The 20,802-nt window shown below is 39.2% G+C and overlaps 2 long non-coding RNA genes across 2 annotated transcripts; one reads left to right on the top strand and one right to left on the bottom strand.

Moving 5' to 3' along the window:
* Positions 1–802: 802 nt before the first annotated feature.
* LOC122475141 lies at positions 803–4,898 on the bottom strand. Its single transcript, XR_006295101.1, has 3 exons — positions 4,850–4,898; positions 3,432–3,488; positions 803–1,479 (listed from the first exon to the last, which is right to left on the bottom strand). It is a non-coding gene; the product is annotated as an uncharacterized LOC122475141 (long non-coding RNA).
* A 996-nt stretch (positions 4,899–5,894) lies between these two features.
* LOC122475139 lies at positions 5,895–20,558 on the top strand. The gene is made up of 3 exons (XR_006295100.1): positions 5,895–5,945; positions 18,289–18,420; positions 19,845–20,558. It is a non-coding gene; the product is annotated as an uncharacterized LOC122475139 (long non-coding RNA).
* The last annotated feature ends 244 nt before the right edge of the window (positions 20,559–20,802 follow it).

The raw sequence follows: 20,802 nt of genomic DNA, 5'->3' as shown, positions 1-20,802 counted from the left end.
AGTGGAGATGTTCAGCAGACAATTTGATATATAGCCTAGAGGTCAGGGCATGGGTCAAGGGAGAGTTATGGATCTAGAGGCCACTGGCATGTAGATGTTAAATATTTAGTATTTAAATGATAGCAAGTTAGAAGAAGAGAGCTAAAAATGGGATGCTGAATCCGTGCAATATGTAGAGCTCAGGCTGAGGAAGAACAGCCAGGAAAGGTGACTGAGAAGCAGTGGTAAGACTAGTGAAGAGCCAGGGGGGAGCCATGGTTCTGCAGTAAACAGTGGTTCAAGGAGGGTGGCACGCTCAACTGTGTGCATGAGACTCAGTACTCATGATATAAACCCAGCCACCCTCACTTCCCTGCCCCTACCCTGCTTGGCAATAGTCATAGTTCCCTTCAACTTTCTCACAGCTGCACTTTGGCTCTTATTATTCTCTTGCATTGGAATGCCTCCTCATCTGCCAAGATTCTATCCTCATGACCCAGCAAGAATGCCATGACCTTGGTAATGCATATCTTGACTCCACTAATAAAATAGGACCTCTTCCCCCATTATATCCCATAGCGTGTTGTATACCATATTTTATTTTGCCTTGTGCTATATTTATATGTAGTCTCTCTTCATCCTTCCTGTACATCAGTTGGACTATAGTGGAGGCCCCCAAACCCTCATAACATAGCAGAATGTTTGGTATGCACAAGGTGCTCAATGAAGATTTTCTTTTTTTTAAGTTTATTTATTTACTTTAAGAGAGAGATTCGGGGGGTGGGAGGGCCAGAGAAAGAGGAAGAGAGAGAATCCCAAGCAGCCTCATCATGGGCCTCGCAGGGCTCCATCCCATGAACTGTGAGATCATGACCTGAGTCTAAACCAAGAGTTGGATGCTTAACCAACTGAGCTATCCAGGTGACCCTCAGTGAAGATTTGCAATGAGTCAAATCCAAAAATACCTAACTCATGTCTGGAGAAGTATCTACAAAGGACAAAATCTTTTATGACTTTAGATTTCTGTTTTCCAGCACATGCATCATTTGCACTCAAGCCCAGGAATTATTTACACATTTTCCTCTTCCTCTATAGGAAAATGGTGGGAGTGATCATTCTTGGGAAACAACTTTTTTTTTAATATCTTTCTTTTTTTTCAGACTATGTGACTGAAAAACAGGGTAATGAAAGCAAAGCTCTTGCCACAGGCCTTGGTTATGTATCTCCTGAGCTAATGGCTATTTTAAAACCCATTTCGGTTTCTTCCAGATCTCAGGTCTGAAAATAGAATAACAAATCGCAGAAGTCTCATGGATGAAACAACCTTTGTGATCCCTGAGCCTCACACTAAAAACTAGAAAGATTATACTAATCCAAGCCTTGGGTTAAAAGTCAGGCAGAAGTTCTTGAATGTTCTTGCTTCAAACATCAACATGTACTTGTATTCTCTCACACTGGGGAGGAAGAGTGTGGTAGAAAGAAATCCTCTGGAAGGTAGCTCTGGTTAAGAGTTGAAGGAAGAAGAGAGAGAGAGAAAAAAAAAAACAGGTTATCAATGGTAAACACAGAATCGAAGCTTTATGAACCAAACAGAATTTCCACAGGCCTAACTATTAATGAGAATTATCTGCTCAGCTGCTATGTACAACATGCTGTAAAAATGGCTGGGGTTTATGGCAAGAATGTTAAATATTATGATTTCCTTTACCCCCTCTTCTATTGTGTACTAGGTTGTACCTCAACTGTCTTCCAAACTAACCGCTCTTTCGTGGCCAATGACAATTCAGAAACACAGATCCTTAAACTTTAGCTAAAAATTCCAGGTCTTTACAGATCTTTGAAGATACACAAATAGCCTAGTGATTAAGGATATACATCCTTTTTAAATTATATTCCAGACCCACGACATATGAACTATGTGATCATCCAAATTGGTTGTCTGTGTTAAGATTCCTACCTCCCGTGCTTTCAGACTCACGTGTTCAGAATCGGAAAAATTTCTGCGAGGACAAGGTGACACTTGTTGCCAATGCCCAGTAGTAGACTGCGTAAGCATAAATAATCAAACTCAACTCCCTTTGCTTGCTAACATTTTCTCACAAGACTAAAAAGTTCAGTAACCTCCTTTTCTTAATGGTGGCGCCACTTCAACCACACTCTGGAAGGTATTGGTTTCCTTAAGTACAATGTGGAACCATCAGAATAAAAGGGCAGCATGAGGGAAAACGACAGTATGGGGCTTTGTGGCCTATCAATTTAGTTGCTCATAAGAGAATCTGGGAGGGGGAAACCCCCAAAAGATTAGTCACTTCATTTTGTGTTGCAGAGCTCAATTCAGGTTAACAAAGCATTTGCCAACAAAGGAGATGGGAGAATGGCAGTATTCACTTGCTCCGGACTGAATAAACAAATGTGGGATTTGTGGGCTGACTAATGTCCTGGGATAAACCAGGCAGTCAGCCAAATTCTAGGAGTTTTGATGAAAAGACAGCAAGCCCACACTTTTCTTCTTGGAAAGTGCTCCATGGGAGTATTGATGTCCACCAGGCAGCCTGAGCCCTCAGCTCGCCTTAAAAGTTTTGCCCATGTTCAGCCACAGGGAATTCTCAATGCCTCCGTAATCAAAGACCTAGATCAAGTGATAGAAGCTGCATTCCTTCTTCTTGGAAAGTGTTAAATATGCCCTTCATCTCCTTTTAGAAATGTGTTATCACTGTCCCTTTTTAAATACTACATTACCCGGAAATTATACAGGTAGGCCACTAAAAGGTGACTCTGGTTCTATCTGGTTCCACTCATTCATTCATTGCATTCATTGGGCACTTTCCATATGCTCTGGATGCCATCTAAGTCTCTGAGGATAAAGTAATGACTGAATCAGACCACAGTTAATGCCCTCAGGAAGCCCCCAGACAACCTTGAAATCTTTAAGAGCAATGGAAAAGTAATAAAGCCTTATAATTTTATTTTTGGTTGGAGGAAAGTGTTAAAATCTGCAATTATTTTTATTGGGAAAGGCAATAAATCCTTCAATTAAAGACACACAACATAAATTTGTAGGGATGTCAGAAATTAGAATAAGGGCTTGCCCTTTATTTCTACCATGTTATTAGGACCATATAACCATGGTCTAGACTAAAGTTGATTTTATTACAAACTGCAGCTCCTGAAATGTCAAGGATTAAGTTTCACGGGCTCTTAACTAAAGAAAAACTTCCCGGCAGCAGCTGATACAGCCTCCTTTAAATCTATAAATCTGGCTTATCTACCCAGATCAGAAACATATATGGTACCCACATGGAATGATTCAGTGTGAGCATAATATACACCAGGGGGAGAGAGTTCACTGTGGTAACTGACAGAGAGCATCTTAAGAGTCTCCACAAAAGTCTCCAAACTTCCTCGAAATTTCAAGTCCTCAGTGGTATTTACCTGCATCAGAACTTTCATACCTCTGTTATGAAGACTAATCTTCAGACTTATTAATGCTCCAGAGTGACAGCAGGAGGCTGCCAAATGACGAATGTAGAGAATTTGTTTTAGGAGGCATTATGTGTAACTGCATTTAGGAGAAAACTAGATTAGCAAAGATTTTAGGCAGATTCTTTCACACACACACACACACACACACACACACACACACACACACACACAACCTGGCAAGGAATCTTGACGAAGTCGTCAAACCGATACCAAGTTTAACCTACTTACATTAGTCTTATAAACACAATTCGGCAAAAATGACGGTATTGCAAAATCAAGGTTTGGAAAAGGGGGGTAACTCCTCCTTACCTACTATGAAGGCAGGAGGGAGAGTTGAAAGGGCAAGCTATAGACAAACTGGGAAAGAGCTATTGCAGGCTTAAAAACTGGGAAGGAACACCGGAGACTGGGGTTGGATGATAAGCAGGCAGCAGAAACCACCCACAAAAACCCTGACCAGCGGCTCAGTGTGAGCCTTGAAGGAACAAGATGACGCCTAACAGCCCACAAACCAGAGGAAGGCCTGCACAGGAAGTGGAGAGGAAAGGTGCAGGGCTATGGACTCCCGCACAGGATGAAGCCAGTCCATGTGAGGTTCAAGAAAACCAAGAAGGCAATACAAGCATCAAAGTGCTTCCTTATGTCATTAACTCAGGACCACATCCTGATTTCACACAACATGGGACCATAGGAAAGCCATACAAACTGGGGTCATTTTTGAAAACATGTCACAGACAATCAGCACCCTCTTGGAGTATTTTGCTGGCTGGATCCCACTGAGGTGAGCGATTTGACGGGAAGCGTCCAGTTTCCCAGAAAAATGAGACAAACAGCTTGACTTGACAAGTAGCATGAAGTAGCATAAAGAGCTTCCCCAGACAGTGCCAGAGAATTTGGTGCCAAAAGCCTGAGGTGGTTATTAGAAAATGGTTACCGCCCCTGATTGGCTGACTACAGCCTCTTCATCACCAGAAAAAAGCCACGGCAGAATCCAGCCAAAGCAATCACCGCTCCCTTGGGAAGCATTCGCTGTTCACCGTGAGCTCTTGCTAACATCCCTGCTGTTTGCAAAGTGGCGAGACAGGGCAGTGACAGCAATTCCTGTCGTCAGTTAAGGAGAGATTGCCCAGTGGGATTTTAACTTTTAATTGGATTTCAGCCACGCTGTTTCCTTCGGTTACTTATCAGCTGGGAATCCTGTGGCGCCAAATTCAAGTGCAGTTCCCTTCCACAGTCTTCAGAGCAGTATGGAGGAAGAAAAATTGCCAAGGGGCCAGAACACCCCAGCTCTATCCCTAATCAGCTGCAAGGCCTTTGGCTCAGTCAAGTTGCTTCTTCTCTGTGCCCCCTATTCCTTTAGTTATAAAATAGGAAATATAAAACCCACCTCACAGGGGTGCCTGGGTGGCTCGGTCGGTTAAGCATCCAACTTCGGCTCAGGTCACGATCTCGCAGTCCGTGAGTTCTAGCCCCGCGTCGGGCTCTGTGCTGACAGCTCAGAGCCTCGAGCCTGTTTTGGATTCTGTGTCTCCCTCTCTCTCTGCCCCTCCCCTGTTCATGCTCTGTCTCTCTCTGTCTCAAAAATAAATAAACGTTAAAACAATTAAAAAAATTAAATTAAATTAAAAAATATAAAAAATAAAACCCGCCTCACATGCTTATAAAGTCGGAGAGAACAGATGAGCAAAAGGTTACAGAAGGTATAGCATATAAACTTACATATGTGTGTATGTGTGTGTGTACATACAACTTTTTAGAAAATATTTTTATTTATTTTTGAGAGAGAGAGAGAGAGAGAGAGAGAGAGAGAGAGAGAGCACGAGGTGGGGAGGGGCAGAGAGACAGGGAGACACAGAATCTGAAGCAGGCTCCAGGCTCTGAGCTGTCAGCACAGGGCTGACATGGGGCTCGAACTCGTGAACTGCGAGATCATGACCTGAGCTGAAGCCAGACACTTCACTGACTGAGCCACCCAGGCGTCCCTGTATGTACAACTTTTTTAATGTTTTCCAATTGCATGAAAGAGAAGTGTAGATTGACCAAGCACCTGAATAAATTAAGTGATACAGTAAAACCTTGGATTGCAAGTAACTTGTTCTGTGAGTGTTCCACAAGACAAACAAACATGTCTAATAAATTTTAACTTGATAAATGAGTGATATCTTGCAATACAAGTAGTATGTGATGCCGACAGTCACATGATCACAACTGAGCCAATGGTTCTTCTCTCTCTCTCTCTCTCTCTCCCTCCTGCTGAGGGATTGTAGGTGATTGTCAATGCAATGTCACATTTCCGTGAAATCCCCAAAAGGAGGCAAAAGCAAGTGTCATTGGATAGGTTCCTTGTTAAAGTTGCACAAAAAGAGAAAGATTCCATTGAGCCAATAGATGGCAGTGATTCCGTCAATGATAGTGAAAGTCGTCCTACGTAATAACCCTCTTCTCTCTTGTCTCCCTCACACCAGCCACGAAGGTTTTCAAAGGTAAGTGCAGGTTAATTTGCTTATTTTTCTTTATATTTTGTATTTTTTTATTATTTTATATTACATTGCAGTGATCATTTTTATATGAATATTTTTGGGTTGTGAAGGAATCACCTGAGTTTCCATCATTTCTTATGGGGAAATTCGCTATGATATACAAGTGCTTTGGATTGCAAGCATGTTTCCAGAACAAATTCTGCTCACAAACCAAAGTGTTACTGTACAGACAATCTAGGTATTTTAGAACAAACATGCCACCCTTGGTTTTAGGGGAAAAGACAGTTGTCTAAATTGTTCAGACCATTTTTCTTCTCTAAGTCTTTGAATTTTTTTTTCAACGTTTTTTATTTATTTTGGGGACAGAGAGAGACAGAGCATGAACAGGGGAGGGGCAGAGAGAGAGGGAGACACAGAATCGGAAACAGGCTCCAGGCTCTGAGCCATCAGCCCAGAGCCTGACGCGGGGCTCGAACTCACGGACCGCGAGATCGTGACCTGGCTGAAGTCGGATGCTTAACCGACTGCGCCACCCAGGCGCCCCTCTAAGTCTTTGTCATGGAGTCTACAGAAGACTGACTTTCATGATTGCAAAGAGGTCAGAAACCAAGTATTATGAGGGAAAAGCAGGAAGAGCAACTGATTATTAAATGTTTACTACATGCTGGCCAATCTGTGAGGTCCTTTACAGATATTATTTCACTTCGTCTTATTTACAGTCCCGTGAAATACATATTATTTAATAACATTATACAGCCTAAGCTTATGAGCAAATGTATCATCTGAACTGACTGATATTGAAATTAAAATCTGTCTCACTCTGGGGCTTCATCTGAATTAGAGCCATTCTAGCTCCCCATGAAGGAAACTATGTTTCTCTTTTGTCTCTGCTTGAGGCTTTGGCATTTTTTTAATTTTAATGTTTGATTTATTTTTGAGAGAGAGACGGAGAGACGGAGACAGAATGCAAGCAGGGGAGGGGCAGAGAGGTGGGGAGACACAGACTTTGAAGGAGGCTCCAGGCTCTGAGCTGTCAGCCCAGAGCCCGACGTGGGGCTCGAACCCATGAACCATGAGATCTTGACCTGAGCCGAGGTTGGACGCTCAACCTACTGAGCCACTCAGGCGCCCTGAGGCTTTGGCATTTTGCCTTGCTATTAAATGTTGGACCATGTGCTCCAGCTGGTCTGTGGGTCAGTCCCTATGTGGCCCTTCACGAAAGAGCAGACAGTTACTGGAGGGTGACATGGGGGAGCCGTGTGAAAGAAAAGCTCCAAAAGGAGGAGACAAAGAAGCTTCGTGAGTAAAGCACCTATGGGACCCAGTTCTGAAGGGCAGCATTTCTTGGGTAAATGCCCAAGGAATTTTCTTACATTCTCTTACAGGAATTCTCTTACATTTTCTTACAGGAAGAAATTTTCTTACATTCTCTGGTCATTCCACTTAGATAAAAACTACCCTTCAGATGTAGCAATGAGCTGTTTTGTAAATTTATCCAATTAGGATTAATGTCTAAAAAGTTGTTTCCTCTCTCCACCCACTCCCTCAGGTGGTTGTTTTGGGGTTAGATACGTTCCAAATAGGCATATAATTTTTGTCATAAAAAGAAGTATTGACTCAGGAAAGTGTCTAATATGCTTCACCAGAATGCTCTAACCCTAGAAGAACTTCACAGCATATTAGCTTAGTTATTAGAAAGTATTTAGAAACACCAATTGGGATGATTTAAACAATAGCATTTTAAAAGTGGAGTAATAGTAATATCTGAAGAGCTGATATTTGTTGAGCCTTCACACAATGAAAAGCACAGTATTACACCTCTTACCCACATTATTTCTTTTGGCTTTTGCAATATCCCTATGAGACAAGCACTGTTAGGATTCTCATTTTCAAATAAGATTAAGTTTGTCATCAATATTTCTCATTGTCAAAATGCTCACCAGAGTGACAAAGGAGGGTAGAGTTGAGGCTAAAGCAATGGAACATTTTCACATATCCCCCCCTTCCAGCCTCCCCACTTTTCCAGTGTTCTCCCAAATATCTTATTCCGTCACCCAAGGCAGTCCAAAAATCCATTCATTTGTCCTGCTGCTTTGCTGAAATGGATTGCTGACTCAGTATATTTCATGAAATTATCCCCAAAAGAGCCAAAAACAAAACAAAACAAACACAGAAAAACCTTAAAAGAAGCAAGTAAAGACAATTAACTGAAAAGGACTTGAGAATGAACCATTACTCCAAGAAAAGGGTATATGCAATTTATGACATTGATTGTGAAACCTAATAATCCAATGGAGAATCCTACTGACCAAACTTGCCCCATAAGCAGTCTCTTTCAAGCAATTCAATAAAATTATTCCACTGGAGTTATACAAAAGACAAGTAAAAAAAGAGATTCTGTTGAGAAATGCAGGATCAGGAGAGTTAGGCCAATATGATGAGCCAATATGGTATGTGTCCTTTGGCCAACTCCCTCACCCCTTAGGGCCTGACCCAGCTGAGAGATTTCCTACCAGCATCAACCTTAGAGGTACACAACCTGGGGCAGTGAGGTTAGTACAGAAAGACATTTACAGGATGATAGTGACAAGCTAATTGTTGATGAAATCCAGCTCTAAACTATACCCAGTAATCTACATCATCCTTGGGTTTCCAACATAATATTTGTTCATCTAGCATCTAAGCACAGAAAAGCTGTATCTCAAAATCTCCTTAAAGGGAAAATATTTAGGAGGAAGTTATATAGCCAGGACCCTGTTTCTTTTCCACTGTTGTTGTTACTAATTGGCTATGTTTTATAATATACTTTCTTTGATGAAGACAGTATAAATCATAAAATGATATAAGGAATTTTGTGCGATTTAACCTGAGCTATAAGAATCATAATAAATAATAATTATGATACATTTTAGCATCTGTAATGCAGTGGGTACAGCTGTTCTAGATGCTCTGCTCACTTCATACTTGCACTTGGCTAATCCATCACACGTGCTAAGTGCTGCAGCTCAGCAGTTCTTGGAAGCATGGACTTGTACCAGTGGTGAAAGACTGTCTCTCTGATGCCAGAGTCAAAGTTAAACCTCAGAAATAACTGCTTCTTTCTCACCAATTCACCAGCAGCCAAATTTTTCCCTCTAAAACTTGTGAGAATGAAATACTTATAGCAGCATATAAATGAATGCAAACATTCAGTGCTCCTTTATACATGGTTGCTGCAACCAAAGACATATACATAACTGTAGAGCTTGTGCAAAACTTTAGCACAGAAAAAAAATAAGGAAAAGAGAAGAAAAGGGAAGAGGGAAAGGAGGGGATGGAAGCTTGGGCAAAAAAAAAAGGAGATAAAAAGACTCTTTTCTCGCCCAGTTCGTTTTATGTCTACTTGTGTGATAAATTTACCTGCATTGCTTACATTTTATCTGTATGATAACTCTGGAGGTAATCTGAATCACCTTCATTTCTCTGAAGAAGAAATTGGTGCTCAAAATAGTGACATAGGCCACACCACTGAAAAGTGTCAATTCCAGGATTTGATCCTAGGTTGCTATGATTTTAAAAATACCCACTCTCTTTCATTGTATCTCATTACCTCTCTTCCCAAGGGAAACCTCCTCTAATGCAGCTTTCCATTCTTTAGGTGCTGATAACATATCTGAAGCCAGTAAGACAGAAGTCTTTTCCTTGATCTCTACATCTGAACAAGAATGAGGTTTATTCTTCTTCTCATCAAAAGAGAGACTGGATATAGGAGAAAGAAGAGGCAGATGTTAATCCTGTGATTTGGCTTTGACCCAAACATAGCAGGTATTTCCTAATCCCCCTTCCTAGACACCTTTATCACCATGGACAGTGTATGGAGTGGAGAAATACATCGAACATGATATACCTGTACTTGATAAATAGAATACAATAGCTCTACCTTTTCATTGAGTACAGATGTCTACTTGAAACCTAAGCATCACATCTTCCTACATTTTTCCTCCTCTTGAAGCAGCTATCTATACAGAGTCAAGTCTCCAAGACAACCTTGGGAGTTCCTTAAAGGGCAGGCAGTCTAGGGGTTTAAAAGTACATGGGCTTTCATATCATATCTGGGTTCAAATCCTGGATCCATCATTGATGTGGCCTTGGAAGCACCAATTTATTTTACTTCTCTGATCTTTCTGTGGTTCCTCAGTCTCTTAAATGGGGATAATATCTTATGGAGTTGCTATTAAAATTAAACAAAATGATGTGCATAAAATTCCTAGCATGGTGCTTAAGACATAATAAGAGTCAGTACATTTTTCTTGAATTATTGCTCTGATCCAGCTCAATAAAACTCTACTTTGAGGTAGCTCTAAGGGAATCATTCTGATGGCTCCTATTTGCTACAGGGAAATTTGTCTGGAAGAAAAGAAGCTGTTCAAAGAAGCTGAGAACTTTCTCAAGAAACCTGAGCTATTGAAGTTGTCCCAAATTTGTTTCCTAAGTTCTAAGGCCAGGGAAAACAAAATTTCAGTCTCTTAAATATGTAATATTTAATCTAGTCTATAAATTCATGTTAGGTCCAATTTGTGATACTGTAGTATAGCACTGGATTATTGCATGTATATATAAAATATTGTTAAATGAATGTGCATGGTGATTTATGAAGATTTTAAAGAGCTTGGACCACAATTCTGAGGAATTTACATCATGATAGAACTTTATACGTTGTATCTTCACTTTTATAACATATTGTTAAGGCTATACGGCTTATTTAACACCAAGATCTTGGTGAAGAATATAACCTCCAAGAATGACTTCAGACTTTAAACGAACTACTTTTTGACCTACACTGTGACAAAGAGGCTGTGTATTTTACTATATCCTCCATCAAAACCACAGCTACCCCCAGAACCCACCAATTACTGCTCCCCAAACCTAATCCACTTATTAAGGATTGACAGGTGAAAAAAAAATGATTGACTAATGTAATGAAGCTAAGTTATCTGTACATTTGCTGAGACAGTACAAGCTAGAGAGGTTATAGCAGTGACTCTGGGTGAGACCACCAGCTTTAAATCCCACCCCACCACTAATTTAGCAGTGTGGAGCTGAATGAATTCAACTCTCTAAGCCTCCATTTCTACACCTACAAAATCTAAACAAATTCAAAATGGTGATGAGGTCATTCAATTAGATTAGATATTTTGACCAGTGTTTCATCTAATATATAAGAAACGCTCCATACAATAGCTACCCAATGCCAGAATACAGACCATTCATTTTCACTTTATAAATCTACCCATGTTTCCTTTCTCCCTTTTTAAAAATCTACATATTTTTCCTTTCGCTCTTAGCCCTACAGTGTTATTTGGGTTTGTAAAACCCACTCAAATCTTTTGTGGAAGGAGATCAGGTATTAAGAGAAAAACATGCACAGGTAAATAAATAATATTGAAAATAGTATTTAAGTATAAAAATAATATTACAAATATAAAAATAATATTTTTTTCTATTTCTTTCATCAAAGAACAACTCTCTGAGTATTGAGTTTGTGAAATGTATGTGCAGTGGGGATCGTCTGGCACTTTCTACCTTGAATACAAAGTGCTCTTCTCAGGAGAGGACCAGGAGGGTTGTGTGAGGACACTAACGAAATATACTCAGGCACCTTTGGCCTTCAAACCTCTTTTCCCAGACAAGATAAAAAATGTGGGCGCAACATTTCCACTCTAACTGACTCATTTGGCAGAAAAAGATGTCCGGATGCCAGGAGGAATCGGAAGGGGGGAAAAAAAAACTGGCGGAGGAAAAAGGTGCCGGAAGGAGGGGGAGGTAGATGAACCGTGTCACATTTCATCAAGCTATAAAAACACCCATCTTGAGAATTAAAAAGGAGGATGCATTGACCTTCACAGATAAAAACAGGGCCCTGGAAATAGGCTGATTCTTAAAGTAGACCTCACACCAAAAAGTGTTAACCATCAAAGTGTTTTTGTAACAAATCACTATGCTGCAATTCAGTTATCTACAGGATAATAACAAAGACTATGTGAACCGACATGGGAAAGCCACTGGTGAAACCTCCAAAACATTCATGTTCAAATATACTAACAAATCCAAAGCTGCGCTTTGATTAGACTGCTGTGAAAAATGATCACAGTATGGTTACACATATGTCCAGAATCATCATATTGTATATATTAATTGTGTGCAGTTTTTGTATACTTATATTTCAAGAAACCTTGAGGGAAAAAAGAAAAATAATCAGAGTAATTGTTTGGTAATTTAATTATGTGAAATAGCTAGCATAGTTTAATCTTTTTCTAAGCATCTTATAATTCTAGCTAATTTGTTCCATAATAATCAATCCAGATCAATCGATCTTACAATTGAGGTAAGATGTAAATTGATCTGGACCAATTTTCTTACAGCTCCTGTCATTTATGTAGATGTCCAATTAAAATATTTAATCAACATAGTCCATGCACCTTAGGGTTTTCATCTTTTTAGGTCTGGCCATTCTGAAATGGAGTCTATGCCCAGAATACATAAACGTGACAAGGGACAGCATACTCTTCCAGCTATTTGAGTCTCAAATACACTGTCTGACACTTTTACAGGGAAGGTGAGTAATGGAATGCTAAATGAGGTTTAAGTACCTAGAAAGTTTATGTCAAAGAAGAATGAAAAGGCAGGTTTATGGGGTATATCATACCTTTTAGGTAGTTGAAAAATGATTACTCAGTACCAAGGAAGTACACAGCACACTGCCAAAATTGCAGGGCGGGAAACAAACATGGTTTGTCCTCAGAGCCATCATATATGGTTCAGAGCCACCAAAATTCAGGCATGCAAATAAAAACAAGTGCATGTCGTGAGCTTTATGATGAAAATATTAGTTATGAAAACACAAGGAAATTTTTCAGAATCGTTGGTGTTTCAACCTTTTTCTCTCTGTAAAGGGAGGGAGCTGTCTTTGGTCCTGTAGGTCTCTTCCAGCATTAATACTTTGAGATAATATGTTTATAAAAATATTTATTTCACTATTTTTTAGCAGAGACCTAGGAGAACTTTGTCTTTAATAAGTTAGGCTCTTATGCCAAAGAGCGCAAAGGCTTTTGAACAAATGCCTCGGTTCAGTAGGACAAAGATATTCTTGCTGATTAGCAACTGGAGAAACAGAATACCAAAAACTAAAGAAAAGAAAATGTGTTTTAATCAGATTTCTCTCACTTGATCCTGCATTCTTAGAATGGGCACAATTACACTAACATGCTTTTTTGGGGATTATTATTTTGTTTAATTAATAAATATATTTGATTAAAAAGTTTTTCAATCTGCCACCATCACGCTCTAATTTACATGAAATAATCAAATGTGAAATCTCAGTCAAGTAAAGAAAAGAACAAAAACTAAAACGTTGTGGCACATGTTAGTTACAGCTGCCCTAAGTACGATGAAATTTCACTTCTACTCTTACCTCTTTCTTGCTCTTTTGCCTCACATTTCTGTTATCTGCGTGCCTGCAAGAGAGCAAAGATTAAATAAGATAAAATTAAATGACACATGTAAAGCCTTTAGTAAATAATAGCTTTGACCATTGCCTATGATTATCATGACCATTGCCTTAGACCATTGCCTATGATTATTATCATTACTTATGCATTTTATTTTTTCCGCCATTCTTCACTCTCAAAGGTGGCCCTACTTTTTTAAAGCTTCCCAAAGTATATGTGTTGTGAGCACTTGAGAATATTTGGGGATGCATACAGACAATACGTACATAATTTAATAATCCTATATTTACATTAAAGTATATTTGAAAATTATATAGCCAGCACATCAACCTGGTGATTTTAAAGATACTATTTTTTAATGTTCATTTATTTTTTGGAGAGAGAGAGAATGTGTGTAAGAGCAGGGGAAGGGCAGAAAGAGGGATAGTGAGAACCCCAAGCCAACTCCACACAGTCAGTGCAGAGCCCGACATGGAACTTCATCCCATGAACCATGAGATCATGACCTGAGCCAAAATCAAGAGCCGGAGGCTTAACCGACTGAGCCACCCAGGCGCCCTAAAAGATATTATTATTAAATAAATTTAATTAAGCTGAAATAGTAGTATATTTACAGAGTCATAACAGCATAGGTGGTATGTGAATATAGCAAAAATTATGAAAATGGTATGTGAGCAGCTGAAGTTTGGGAAGCAATTAACTAAAGCACCAAATATTTGCTTTCACAGTCTAAGGAGCAGAGGAGTAGTGTCACATTTTGAAAGAGGCAAATGTTTTACCTCCTAAATTATAAGTTACTTAAGGGGAAATTCAGTCGTAGTAATATGTGCTCAACAACTGAATGCTGCATAGATTTGAAGATCATTGAAACTGTATGTATGTGTATGTGTGTGTGCATATAATGGCAAAGTGGCTATTGGACACAGTGGAGTCGGGGTACAACAGGGAGGGTGGGGTTTACTCTGAACTCACAATGACAGATGAGCTGGCCTTCATTTTATGTGTTGAAATCTATAAACACATTTCTATGCTATATTTCCAAAGAACATTTGTGCTCTTTCTGCTTTTTAAATACAGAAATAAAGATTTAGATTACTGAGCTCTGTCAATAGTAAAATTTCCCACTGACTATTATAATTATTCACTTATAAGTTCTAGAAGGCAGGAAATGTCTGGCTCACTATTGTATTTCTAGAGCCCAAGACAGTGCCTGACACGTTATAGGTTTTCACTAAATATTAGTTGAATGAATGAATTTATAAATGAATGCTTTAGTCTCCAGAAGCAGAAGAAGGAGTTTGGGGGAGGAAATAAGAAAGAGAACTTTTGAGACCCAAAGTCAAGCCATTTATTTCATAGCCTCTTCTGCGTACCAAGCCCAGCAATGAGACAGCCAAGCGGTGATCTCACCTGCAGAACCTGCTGAGCCAGTCCAGTGAGCAAGTGAGGTGAGTCCTTACCACTCATGTGTCAAACACAGTCAACCTGGCTAATAGATTCTCAGAAGTACACTGTGATTGCTCTCTCTATCCAAATTGGCCCTGGTGCACTGCATCTAATTATCCACCATGGAATTTGGCCAGTACAATGAGATTATGGTATATTGAGAAATTTGAACTTTAACCACACATAAATAAAAGCACAGGGATCAGGGCCACTCCTTATTACTTCTGTGTGATTCTCAAAACAAAAAAAAAAATTTTTTTCAAAAAGAAAAAAAGTTGCTTAGGAGTCTGTGAGTTTTCAACTAGAGGGAAATATAAGTCACACTGATTCAACTTTTAATGTAAACTCTCTTTCAAATGCTTTTAAAATAATTTAAATTTATTGAATAATAATATCTGGAATCTAAATAAAACTCAGTACCCTGTGTTAATCTTCAAAAAAAAAAAAAAACTCGTTAGATGCAGAGAAAGATACAAAATAAGTAAAATACAGTCCCCAGTGCTGACTTTTTCAGTCAGATTTCAACTGAAGTAGTTCAAAGCCCTAAGAAAATGTTCTCCTTTATCTCTCAGCAACAGATGCAGGAAGGTTAATTCTTTCCAATTTACCGTAGAAGGTCACCATGCACATTATCACATGTCCATGCAGTCTTAATGTTCCTTTTTAAGCAAATTTTCCCGGCAAAGAAAAATGGTCTCAGGGTTATATGCTATGTGGTATTCTCAAGCTTTCTGGGTACAGCTGGGCAAAGTCCTCTCCATAAGCAAACCAGAGGCTGATCAGAGTTTTCTTCACTTTAAAAAATGGCTTACAGTAGGATCCCAACAGCTAGACAATTTCCACAGCGCATTACACTTTTGCCCACAAGTCTTCATGATCATGCCTACTGAAGAGGGTCAGGTACACGTGTAACATTTATTCTCCTCACCATCTCAGAACTGACCTGTTGCCTTTAATCTTCTCTTGTTTCCTTTCCTCCAAATATATCCCTTTTTTCTTGCACTGAAGGACACCACTTTGCAACATGCCTTCTCATCTCTGTCTTATGTCTTATACCATCAACGTCTCTGGTACATTTGTTTTCTGTTTTCATGGGAAATTCTGCCTTGACAGAGAGCTGTTTAATGGGAGAGAGGGAGTGGTATAAAACCACAGGAGCGACTAGAAAAGTCACAGAGAGCAAAGCTGATTTTACTGGCAGTGAGAAATGATAGATAGAATGCTGGATGGAAATCAGAAAACCTAGGTTTTGGTTCTGGCACCAACGATTACTTTGTGGCCTTGGAATTCAGGGAACTTCTTGAGAATTTCAGTTTCCTCATCTACGCAATTGGCATGCTCATTTGGAATGCCTGGGTGGCTCATTCGGTTAAGCATCTGACCCTTGATCTCAGCTCAGGTCTTCATCTCAGGCTCATGAGTTCAAGCTCCACGTTGGACCCCATGCTGGGTGTAGAGCCTACTTAAATATATATATATATATATATATATATATATATATATACACACACCACACACACACACACACACATATAATAATTAGCCTGCTCTTCACGGCCCTGTCTACCTAACAGAATTGACAATAAAATTCAAGCAGACTGCAGGAGCTTCATGCTGCATTAATTTACAAACTGTATGTCTCTGTAGCACATGAGATGTGGTGGTTGATGATGTTAGACACCCAAATGCAAAGGAGGCACTCATGCACACCAGCTGTCCCCAACCTCATGTCTACTTTTGCTTGGACTGGACTAACTTGGGAAAATTTGCAGTTCATTCCTCAGGGTACAAGAAATTCATACATATGAACAATCCTACCATCTTTAGATCTACTCCAGAGAGTTAGCTTCATAAAGCTTCTCCCAACCCTGCTTTATGGACCTGGTGCTGACCATGACCTCCTTTCAACCTGTAAGTACTGTCCACACCCCCAGCTGCAGTCTGGCTCTTGTGAGCATCTGGACTAGACAAGAACTGAGTAGGGCGATGGCTCTGGTATTAGACTGGCTTCGGTTCAGACACTGGCTCTATAATGAAGTAGCTTTGACACCTTAAACTTGTTATTTGATTTCTCTGAGACTCCATTTCCTAACTTGTATGGAGAAGACACTAATAGCTACATTGTAAAGAGATGGAACAAATAAAAAACAATAAAGCTTTATTAGAGCCCAAGAGCTAAAAGTAATAGACATCACAAATATGGATAATTAGAATTGTCCAGATATTTAAGTTGTAGTCTTTTAAAAATAAAAGATTTTGGGGGCACCTGGGTGGCTCAGTCAGTTGAGCATCTGACTTCAGCTCAGGTCATGATCTCACTGTTCATGGAGTTGGAGCCCCACAACAGGATCTGTGCTGACAGCTCAGAGCCTGGAGCCTGCTTCAGATTCTGTGTCTCCCTCTCTCTCTCAAAAGGTAGTTGAGGGCCCCCACTCACACTCTGTCTCTCTCTCTCTCTCTCTCAAAAATGAATAAACATTAATAAAAAAAATCTTTTAATAAAAGATTTTAAAGATTGCGATTAAAATAAGACACATTTGTGCCTTCTTTGAGCTCACAGCTCTTGAATAGATTATCAAATCTGCACTGGTACAGTAATTAAGCCTAACAAGTACTTAATTACTTTTTAATAATTAAATAAGTAAATAATTGAATGAATATGTTGAGTGAGTGAGTGAATGAATAAATGAATGAATGAATTCTACTGAAGTTGTTTGGAGAAATGTTCAATTTCACATCTCTCCTCTAGGTGGCGAACTGAAACTTCCTACGGTGTATTGTTTCCTGTGTCTTCCACAATTGACATGAAAATTGTACTAAAAAAATCTATGATTTAATGTCTGTCATGGTATAGAAGTAAGAAACCATTAGTGTATTTTTTCCCAAAGTTATCTCTTTATTGTTACATCTTTATGCTTCTCGTCAAGAAAAAATTGTTTATAGAAAGTCATTAAGAAATATGATTGTGTAAGTACTCTAAAGAAACTGAATTGTGCAAGAGACTTTTCAAAGCACTTCTGCAAGCTTGCTGTGAGTTCTTTCCATTTCGTGGTGTACTCTTGGAAAAACACTGTTTTGTCCAAAGTTTTTTATTTTCCTAGGGTGTTCATTCTCCTCTAAATCTGGGGAAGAATAAAAATAATTCTCCTAGCAATGACTTTTTTTAAACTAAGTGTCAAATATGTATTTTTTTCTTCTAGATTCACTGTGACAGTGACAGATAAAATTAAATAAGAGCTGAATGCATTATCCTGTAAATTGAGTAGAGAAGAACAATCAAATGAGATAAATTAGTCCAAATACATTGCTATAATTTTCCTTCAAGTCAGGATATGAGTTCCCTGAATGATTTAAATAATGTCCCCCAATCCCACTTCCCTTTGTGATGACATAGTCTATATTTTCTTATACAGGAAATATGACTCGAAAATATCTTAGAGTGCCATGAAAGCTGAAGGACAAAGCTAAAATCCACCTAAGAGCACACCAAACAGGATCAACAAGAATTGAAGATGCCTGTCCTGTTTCAAAAGCAAGGGGAGGAGGTGAGTAAAAAGAACAATGACATGTTATAGCCCAAGAGCTAAAATTAAATGCATGTAAACAATTCTTGTTGGAACTAGAAGCCAATGTAGATTAGCCAAACCAGGTAAAGAGTTCTTTCTTGCCAAAACATGCCAGGAGAAGAGTCACCTAGCATTGAGACATGGCTACTGACAGAAATGAGGTTAATACTGGCCGATCACAGGGGATTCTGAACTTGCATGGCAGCTCTTAAAAGGTGGTATATACCTAAAGCCCATATTTCTTTTTTATCCTATCCAAAAAGCTGAAAGCCACTTTGTTCAGATACCGGAATCTGAGTGAGAATTGTAGCTTATGTGTAAATATTTCTCCAACACACATTTCTTAAGCAACAACTCTGAGCCAGGCCCTTGAATAATACAGAGATGAATAAGGCATGGTCCCTGCCCTCAGACATGTACACACATAATTATATGAGATTAATCAAGGGAGAGGGAGAGAAAAAAAAGGAGCTAAGGCCAAACTGGTATGTTGATGTGAGAGTATGGAAGGTCCCATTCCACAGTTAGGTTAGTGGCAACTTGTCTGACCAGAATCCAAACATAGCAGTAGTTTTTGCTGAATTTCTAGTTAAACCCATCCTTCTGGGACTTTGATGCAGCTAAAGCTATGGAAACAGACCTGGAAATAGGGAGATAGAAGCACCTAAAAAAACCTTTCCAAAGGCATCACAGGCTTGTTTCATAAGATCATTCCCAAAGGTATGCAAGAAGCCAGAGGAGTTACAGAAGAAAACACCATCCATTTAATCAGCATATTATTCCTAACTTTGTCATGAGCATGCAACCCTAAACCTTTCTAAGTAAACTAAGTATAATCATTAATAGAGGAGTATAAATAAATCATAGAATATCGCATACAGTAATTTTAAGAGAATGATGTGGCTCTAGAATAGAAACGTCTCCATATGTACAAAAATGAAAGAAAACAGCCAGGGGGAGACAATTTGGGCTATAAACTTGCCTTGCGACTTGATATAATTTAGTCTTTTTCTGAAGGTTAAGTAAAAGCAGAAAATGACACAAATATCTTAGTAAAGTATGAAATAGGATGTATTCTTTACTTATCACTATTATATTATGCCTCCAGAATCATGATGATTTAAAATGAATTTTGTATTTAAAATGTTTTTGGTGTTTGGACTGTTATTTTACCTACAAAAAACACATTTTGTCTTGAAATGCAGTGTGTGAAGATTTTTAATACCATCCCTAAATATTACTATGTTGTTTTTGGCCCTTTCTCTATAGCCACTTTTGCAAGCTAACACATATTTAAAGTCTTTAGTCCAAATAGCCCATGCACACTTCAATTTCAATTCAAAGAGAGAAAAGTAAATTTTGACCTAACTTGTATTATTAATTTGATCCTATCCCCATATCAGCCCAAGGCAGATCTGTTATCATTTGTCTTTCCTCTTCATTACAAGAAAAGAAAAAGAAAAGGAGAAAAGTTGGAAAGCGGCTCAGTAAAAGAAAGGACTGACCACCCCTTCCGATAGCAGGAACTGAAAGTTGTCTGTTACCTGTAACCCTTCGGTTTATGGTAAGACAATAACCCAGGCCCTGTGGCTTCTGCTTTACTATGATTGTTCCATCTTTTCCCTTAGTGAAAAATTCTCTTTGAGTAAGTTCTCTTCAATGACTCAGGCCCTCTAGATATGGTAATAGTTTCCTCCCCTAGGGAAAATTTTGAATACAAAAGCCAGAGTCTTCCTTCTTTGAGCCAAACTCCCCTCTAGAAATGAGGCAGAACATCACAGAAAGAAAGCTCCTGTGGCCTGCTGAGGATGCGGGGCACAGCCCCACAGCTCCAATCAGCCAGTGACCTTTCACAAGAAGACAAACACACAGAGAAGCACCGCCACGTTGGTGCCAGCGTTACACAAGCACAGCAGGTGCATCCACGCCCTTCTGGTGCCACAGCCTGAGGTGGACACACCCAGCCTCTCCCACTCGCGGGGGCCACCCGGGCTTGTCTGAATTCAAATCAGTAGAAGCTCATTGCCATGGGGATATAGGTGAGATCTAGGTTTGATGCCAATCAACATATGCATGATTGCCCAACAAGGAAAATAAAGAAGTAAAGCAAACATAGGCACCCATATCTATACAATTCTTTTAAAAAGGACTTGAAGTACAAAAGCTAAAACCAAGAGAGAATGGTATTAGCTCAGTAAGTATGAAATAGCACCAACACTCTCTAAAACAATTTTCTAATCCCAGCAGAACAATCTTCAATGATGAACCAGCAAAACACAGTTTCCACTGCCTTCAATGGCACTTTTTGCTTTACTATAAATACATTAGTTAGACTACACGACCAGCCAAAAAACCTACAAG

This window comes from Prionailurus bengalensis, chromosome D4 (assembly GCF_016509475.1).
Source record: "Prionailurus bengalensis isolate Pbe53 chromosome D4, Fcat_Pben_1.1_paternal_pri, whole genome shotgun sequence".
NCBI classification, from domain to species: Eukaryota; Metazoa; Chordata; class Mammalia; order Carnivora; family Felidae; genus Prionailurus; species Prionailurus bengalensis.
This window is presented reverse-complemented; position numbering and strand designations above follow the sequence as displayed.